At 47.0% G+C, this 7,166-nt stretch overlaps 1 long non-coding RNA gene across 1 annotated transcript; it reads left to right on the top strand.

Annotated features, from left to right (window-relative positions):
- The first annotated feature begins 203 nt into the window (after nt 1-203).
- LOC135910288 (uncharacterized) lies at nt 204-2,958 on the top strand. The gene is made up of 2 exons (XR_010566995.1): nt 204-406; nt 2,810-2,958. It is a non-coding gene; the product is annotated as an uncharacterized lncRNA (long non-coding RNA).
- The last annotated feature ends 4,208 nt before the right edge of the window (nt 2,959-7,166 follow it).

Below are 7,166 nucleotides of genomic sequence, written 5' to 3'. Positions count from 1 at the left end.
TTCTTCAGAAAAAGTGCTGTTCTGATAAGCTTTTCAAGACAGGGGTGTCCATTGCATGACAAAAAAATTAACACTGCCACTGCTACGGCAAGAACTCAACGTGACAAAGTATGCTGTGAAGCTGCCTTGCGAGACAATGTGCTTTGTTCTCTTGTTCGTATATATGTGGGGCGATGTTATATCTTCAAAGGCTTTTCCATATAACCATTTATTGCCGCAAGAATGTTTTTCCTTTTGGCCTCAGTTATCCTTTTACTATCAACGATGCATGGAGAACGCCGGTCATATGCTTTAGCAGCGCATGGTCGTTGTAAAGTTGGGCAAAGTCGTCTCTCTAACTATCATCCGAGACCTCCTCCTAGTCCAAGTCCCTCAACGCGCGCTCCTATTCCAAGCCCCCTTCAAAGTAAGTACTATCTTAGTTTCGTAGAAATCATGTCAAAATCAATTACACATATTGTAGTGACGATGAAGAATGAGGCACTGTCTAAACTTTGAGTTACGAGCTTAACTACTTATCGGGCGAACTTGTGCCTAGCTAAACAATATTGAAGCACGATGATAGTGGCAAACAAAATTGGCGAGTGCTGACTTTGCTCTGCGGGTGAAGCACATGAGCTTTACAACATGACTCGTCGGAAGTGCGCGCGCCACCGCTCGTGCCTGCGTGCCTTCCAGAAAGCGATACACAATTCGCATCGCGCTTACAGTCAGAATAAGCAAGGTTCGGTGACAATGGGCAACAAACTGTACCAGCGATAACATTAGACAAACTTCATACACAGAAAGGCGCGTCTTGCGCTGGGCAGTTGTCTGCCCGGGCAATGCGGTCACCACTAAAGGCGATAAATACACGTGGCAATGAACCCCCTTAAACAGCTCCGTCTCGGTACTGTACACAAAATACTAAACCAAAACGCAAAAGCACAGTAATAATAATATTATTTGGGGTTTTACGTGCCAAAACCATTTTCTGATTATGAGGCACGCCGTAGTGGGGGACTCCGGAAATTTCGACCACCTGGGGTTCTTTAACGTGCACCTAAATCTAAGTACACGGGTGTTTTCGCATTTCGCCCCCATCGAAATGCGGCCGCCGTGGCCGGGATTCGATCCCGCGACCTCGTGCTCAGCAGCCTAACACCATAGCCACTGAGCAACCGCGGCGGGTAAAAGCACAGTAAGGAGGCATAAGAAACGAACATAAAAACCTGTTCCAAGGGTTCGTTAGCGCTCGTAGAATGGCTTAAGAAAAAGTACGTGGATGACTTCAGGTCATGTGTGATGGTGCTATGAGTGCTTAATGTTGTCTGACACGACCTCATAGACTAATGGGCTAATGCGATGGAGGATCTTGTGCGGCGCGAAATAACGTAGCAGTATTCTTTTACTAAGTCCTCGTCGGCGTATCGCGGTAAAAATTCCCAGACGGTCACTGGACTAGCATTCCACATAGCGTCTTCGAAGTTTGTAGTGTCGGCTGTGCGCCCTGTGTGGTCGTTTGCCATCATTTCATGAAGAGCTCAGCCGATTATTGGTGGAGCGTTGGTGCCTCGCTCAGTTGCTGTTGCAGGACGGATTTCGTCCCGGACCAGGACAAATTTTTCTTCAACTGTGAGGCTCTTCTTTCGAGGAACCCGTATGGGTTTCCTTTGTAGCAATTGCTACAAATGGGTGGATGTCAGATTTTCCCTTTATTAGAATTCATTTCAGGACAACGATAGCGGCGAGCGATGTCGGCGATTGTCGAAATTTGATCTGTTTGTCAAATGCGTCCACTGTTATACATGATTCGCCCATGGTTAAGGCGTAATCGCTGGTGCCAGCATTCCTTCTAGAAAGTGCTACACATCTACGCCACGCTTACAATTACTTTCACAGAGTTGGGTGGAAAACGTCTAATGCCAGCGATAACATTCGAGAAATTTCAAATAAAGAAGGCTCGTTTTGCACTAGGCTATAACTTTGAACATTTGTTAGTTGAGTCTGTTATATTTTTTGTGTTAAATTGATGCTTAGTCTCTGCTGCCGAGGCTAGTATTTTTATAACTAAGTAGGCAACATAAGTGTGAATTTTCACTCACGGACATAAAACCTAAGCGGTAGTTTTCTTCAGCTGCGTCTTAAGTACTGCGCACTGATGATCAGTGGGATGCCACGTATTTCAGAGAGCCTACTCCTGTTTGAGTCATTTTGGCGGAAAAAAGATTGTTCAAACTTCAAAGATTGAAATTTGGGTCAAGGAACGTACAGTGTATTCGTTTTTTTTTTGATAGATAAACAAAGTAGGTGTATCTAGGCACTGTAAGAATCAGTGACGTCACCGCAATCAGGCGCGAAAATTTATGCGCTGTGTTATCACCTGTCTTTTTGGGGGGCTTTTTTCGGGCGTTAGTGATGCTTCTCGTTATAACAGTGGGTCCTTTTTTTACCACAGATTCATTTCATAATAATGCTTAGTAATAGGTCTTGCAGTTTCCTTCGCGTTAACCATGCACATTCAATCTCTACTCCCTAATGCTAGCCTTTTTTTCTGCATTCATGTTTATCTGAGGTCTGCTTTGGCCTCGCCTAATCTTATAAAAATTTGCAATTGTGTGTTGCACAATTAGTTTTTCTTTATGGAGGAAAATATAACATTGTCGTTGTTTTGGATTGTCTGCCTTATTGCAGGACACAGCGATGTGACTTATTTTACCCTTGGAAGTTCCAGTGTTATCTTTGAAATTTTAAGTATGACTCTCACTGTGTGTTTAGTTTTGCACTGTCTGGGGATGAAATATCGCACTCTGCTCAACTCATCTTGCAGATGGGCCAAAGCCTGGCGGCTAAAACAGTATCACACCTGGTGGAACCGAACACCAACGCCGATGCGGAATTCCACGAAATACTACACTCTGCAGCTCTGCTCAGCACAACATGAAGAAAAAATAAATAGTGTTTTAACACGTGACAAAATTAACTGTTTTAGTTACACGCATAGTACGCATAAGTCCTTTGCACTACACGCCGGTTTAACTGCAGTTCGGTGGCAAGTGCATGCCTTGCGTGTTCTAGACCAACAGTTATCGTTTACTTACGGCTGAGATGCACTCCTTCAGGCGTCTATTTGATACGCAAGATTAGGGTAATTGTTGTTTCACCGCATCTAACAAAATTCTGGCAAAAACTACACAAATGTAGGATCTGCACAAACAGCCCATTCGAAAAAGAAAAAAAAGAAGGCGTAATACGTCAACAGCAGTTGGGTGGCATTGGGGCACCTCGTGAGAATTTAAGGTGAGAAAAGCGGTGTAGCAACACAAGCTATCACATCGAAACGACCGCGCGAAAAAGCTCAAAACAACGCAAAACTACTCTTGACTACAACAGAGCAAATTTTGACGCAATAATACGGAACTGCGCGCATTCATAGACATCTTCTTGCATAACTTCGAAGATAACTGAATATAATCTAATTGGGACAAATTTAAAACTAAAGCGCACAAACTAAATGAAAAATACATTCTAAAGTGAGTCATCACCACCCATTCGCATGCACCATGGTGTAAGTGGTATGTCTGGATGTCATGGTATGTCTGAAGGTGATGAGGCGTTGAATGACGGAACATCGAACTGCAGAGACGAAGCAGTTCTTCTACGGCGTCCGCAGCGACCTGACGACCACGATCGCTAATGATGACACGAAGGGGGACCATGTCAAAAAATAATAAATCGAAGCGAAAACGTTGCAACGGATGCAGCTGTTCAAGGTGGTAGGGCCGCCGTTTCCGCGTAACGGGTAAGATGGTCGACACGTATGATCACGCATCGGTTGTCGTTAGATGATCGGGGAAATGGGACCCAGAAGATAGATGCCCACTTGTTCAAATGGCAGGCGAGGTAGCGGCAGAGGTTAGAGAAAACCTGGCGGAGTGGTCGTAGGGCGCTTGTAGCGCTGACATTGTTCGCAACTGGCGACGTAGTGCTTGACTGTGTCCCGCATTCTGGGCCAGTAAAAACGCTCCTGCGTCCGGTTGAAAGTTCTGATGAATCCTAGATGGCCAGAGGCCACATCGTCGTGCATGGCTCTCAGTATGTCCGTTCGCAGTATCTGCGGCACCACCAGAAGGAAGCGTGCGCCTTTAGCTGAATAATTAGTCTTGTAAAGCAGGCCGTCACGGACACAAAATCGACTGTTGGCTCCAGGACGCGATGCGGCTACAAATAGAGGTTCCACACTAATATCGTTTTCTTGCTCTGCTATGAAAGTCATTGAGTCTGGGAATGTAGAAGAAATGGGAGCAAAATAGTCATCAAAATTGTCTTTGTCACACTCCGTCGTCGTCAGAGGAAGGCATGACAGTCCGCATCTGCGTAGCAACGCCCGGACTTGTAAGAAGTAACGAAGTGGTACTCCTGCAGTCGAAGAGCCCAACGTGCCAGTCGTCCATCGGGTCACGGAGATTCACCAACCAGCATAACGCGTGGTGGTCAGTAACGATAGTGAACGGGGTCCATAGATATAAGGCCGAAATTTGTGGACAGCGAAAACAGCTGCCAAGCATTCTTGCTCGGTCACAGTGTAACTGCGTTCCGCCTTAATCAAAGAGCGACTAGCATAAGCCACAACGTGTTCAGCTCCTTGATGACGTTGCACTATTACAGCACTGATACCGATGACACTGGCATTAGTGTGCACTTCCGTAGGTGCAGATGCTTCGAAGTGACGCAATATGGGCCCTGACGTTAGTAGAAACTTTAGTTGGTGGAACACATCATCGTAAGCCGATGTCCAGTTGAAAGGGGCGGTTTTTTTGGAGAAGACATGTTAGGAGGTACAGCACGTCGGTGAACCTTGGGACGAAGAGACTAAAAAACGAGCACAGGCCCAAGAAACTCCTCAACTCCCGCACTTACTTCGGTGCTTCGAAGGAGCTGACTGCCTCAATCTTCCGTGGATCTGGCCTCACACCGTTTTTGTCGACCAGATGCCCAAGTACTAACGTCTCGGTTTCCCCGTTAGACATTTCTCGAAATTTAGGATCAGACACAATCCAGAACAAGGCTGAGACGGCTGTTATGCTCACTCAATGTGCTGCCAAAAATCACTACATCATCGAGGTAGCATAAACAAATTTCCCATTTAAGTCCTCGGACGATAGTATCCATGAATCGTTCGAATGTTGCCGGCGCGTTACAAAGGCATTGCAAAGGAATTACAAAGCGCATTGTGTTGTCGTCTCCCTTCCGTCCTTGTTTGCTGGCGCTAAATATGCTTCCGAACGGCATAACGTTAAATTCATAAAGACCATCTGGTGTCACAAAGGTCATTTTCTCCTTATCGTCTGGGTGCATAGGTATCTGCCAATACCCTGATCGCAAATCCAGTGATGAAAAGTAGGCAGCGGAATGTAGACAATCGATGACATCATCAATTATAGGAAGCGGTTAGCATCCGTTTTGGTGACCGCATTCAGTTTGCTGTTATCAACGCAAAACGGCCACGATCCATCCTTCTTCTTTACTGAGATTACTGGTGCTCCCCACGGACTAGAGGGCTCTTGAATAACATTTTCCGCAGCATGTCCGTCACCTGTTCAGCAATAACTGTCCTGCCCGTAGAAGAAACACAGTAGGCTTTTGCCGAATGGGATGCGCAGATCCGGTGTCAATTCTGTGGTGAATACGAGAACGCGGGAGTGAAGCCTGCTTGTCGCCTTCTGTGAAATCGAACACACAAAGATTTGCCCACAAAACTTATGCGAGAGCGTGGCACTCATGTGAGCGCAGCTCCTTGTTGATCATCCGTAGGATCTGCTCTTCAGGAGTGCTTCGGTGGGGATCGCTAGTATGAGACTGCTCCTCCTCGCTTAGAACTGTTTGGGAGATGTAAGTAATCTGTCAAATTCAGCGAGCTTCATATCACGCAGGAGAACAGCAGGGACGCAAGAACAATTAAAAACCCACAAATTTGAGGCGCCATTCACTCTCACGACAGAGCGTGGTACAAGTACATCTTTCTTTGCGCAGCTCGACGTAAGTGGCTGGACTTGCGGGTCTAACGATGAAAGGTCGGCAGCAGCGAAATTGACAGGCATACGTGACAGCGACCAATGCGGTAGCAGCAAATCGTTCGCAACAACACAACAGTTTTTCACTGGTGAGGATGTGTCGGCAAAGGTGGCGAGAAGCGCGCTATTCAAAGTAATTTCGCCTGTGCCACAGTTAACGGATGCACCACAATCCTGAAGAAAGCCAATCCCGAGAATCACATCATGAGTTCACTGCGGTAGTACGAGAAAACACTTGCCACACAAATACCAAGGGGAACTAGGTTCTCTCCACTGACACCCCGAAACGTCACACCATCATTCCACGGGTACATAACTTTCCGACCAAGCCTCTCTTTGAAAGTCACACTCATGACGGAAACGGTAGCACCAGCATCCACTAATGCTGTTGCAGGTATACTATCAATTAACACACGCACTTTGTTCTTCACCATCATAATAGGCAGAGGAGTATTTCGCAGAGACGCCCACTGTACGGCGACCTTACCTCCATCGGCCACGCCGGCTAGTTTCCGGACGGCGGTGGTGACGTGGCATGTCACTGTGGTAACGATGAATGGCGTTGTCGACGGGTTAGGGGCGTCAGGCTGCGGTCTGAACCTGGCAAGCCACTCCTTCTACTATATTGACGAAAGGTATTCCGGGGTTACGCGCCTGTGGTGTTTTCAGGATCAGGGTCTGATGGCCAATGGTCGTCATAACTGTCACGTTCAAAATTAGGCTAAGTTGGTGGTGGGCCATATGTTGTTGCCTGTCGGCGCCGGCGACAAAAACGAGCAATGTTTCCTGAGGCGCCACAGCTGTAACACACAGGCGGTGCGCGACCGACGTTGCAAGCCTCGGGGTCAACCTTGGGACGCTGCGAATAATAAACGCGATCTTCCGAATTCCGATTCGTGGTAGTAGCTCGACGAGATTGTTGATCGTGCGTCATGTCGTCGGGAAAGGTACGTAGGTGCTGTCGCAGCTGATCAACTCGACATTCTGCAACGCCTGGCATGGCAGACAATGTGGACACAGCAGATGCATGTTCTTGAGGTTGGGTGGAAGCGCAACCAAGCTGTTCGACATCCGCCCCTTTGGTGTGTCGTTCAAGTTCTTCGCGGACAATTT

This window comes from Dermacentor albipictus, chromosome 8 (genome assembly GCF_038994185.2).
Source record: "Dermacentor albipictus isolate Rhodes 1998 colony chromosome 8, USDA_Dalb.pri_finalv2, whole genome shotgun sequence".
NCBI lineage: Eukaryota > Metazoa > Arthropoda > Arachnida > Ixodida > Ixodidae > Dermacentor > Dermacentor albipictus.
Note: the sequence above shows the minus strand (reverse complement) of the source record. Positions and strands in the feature narration are given on the sequence as shown.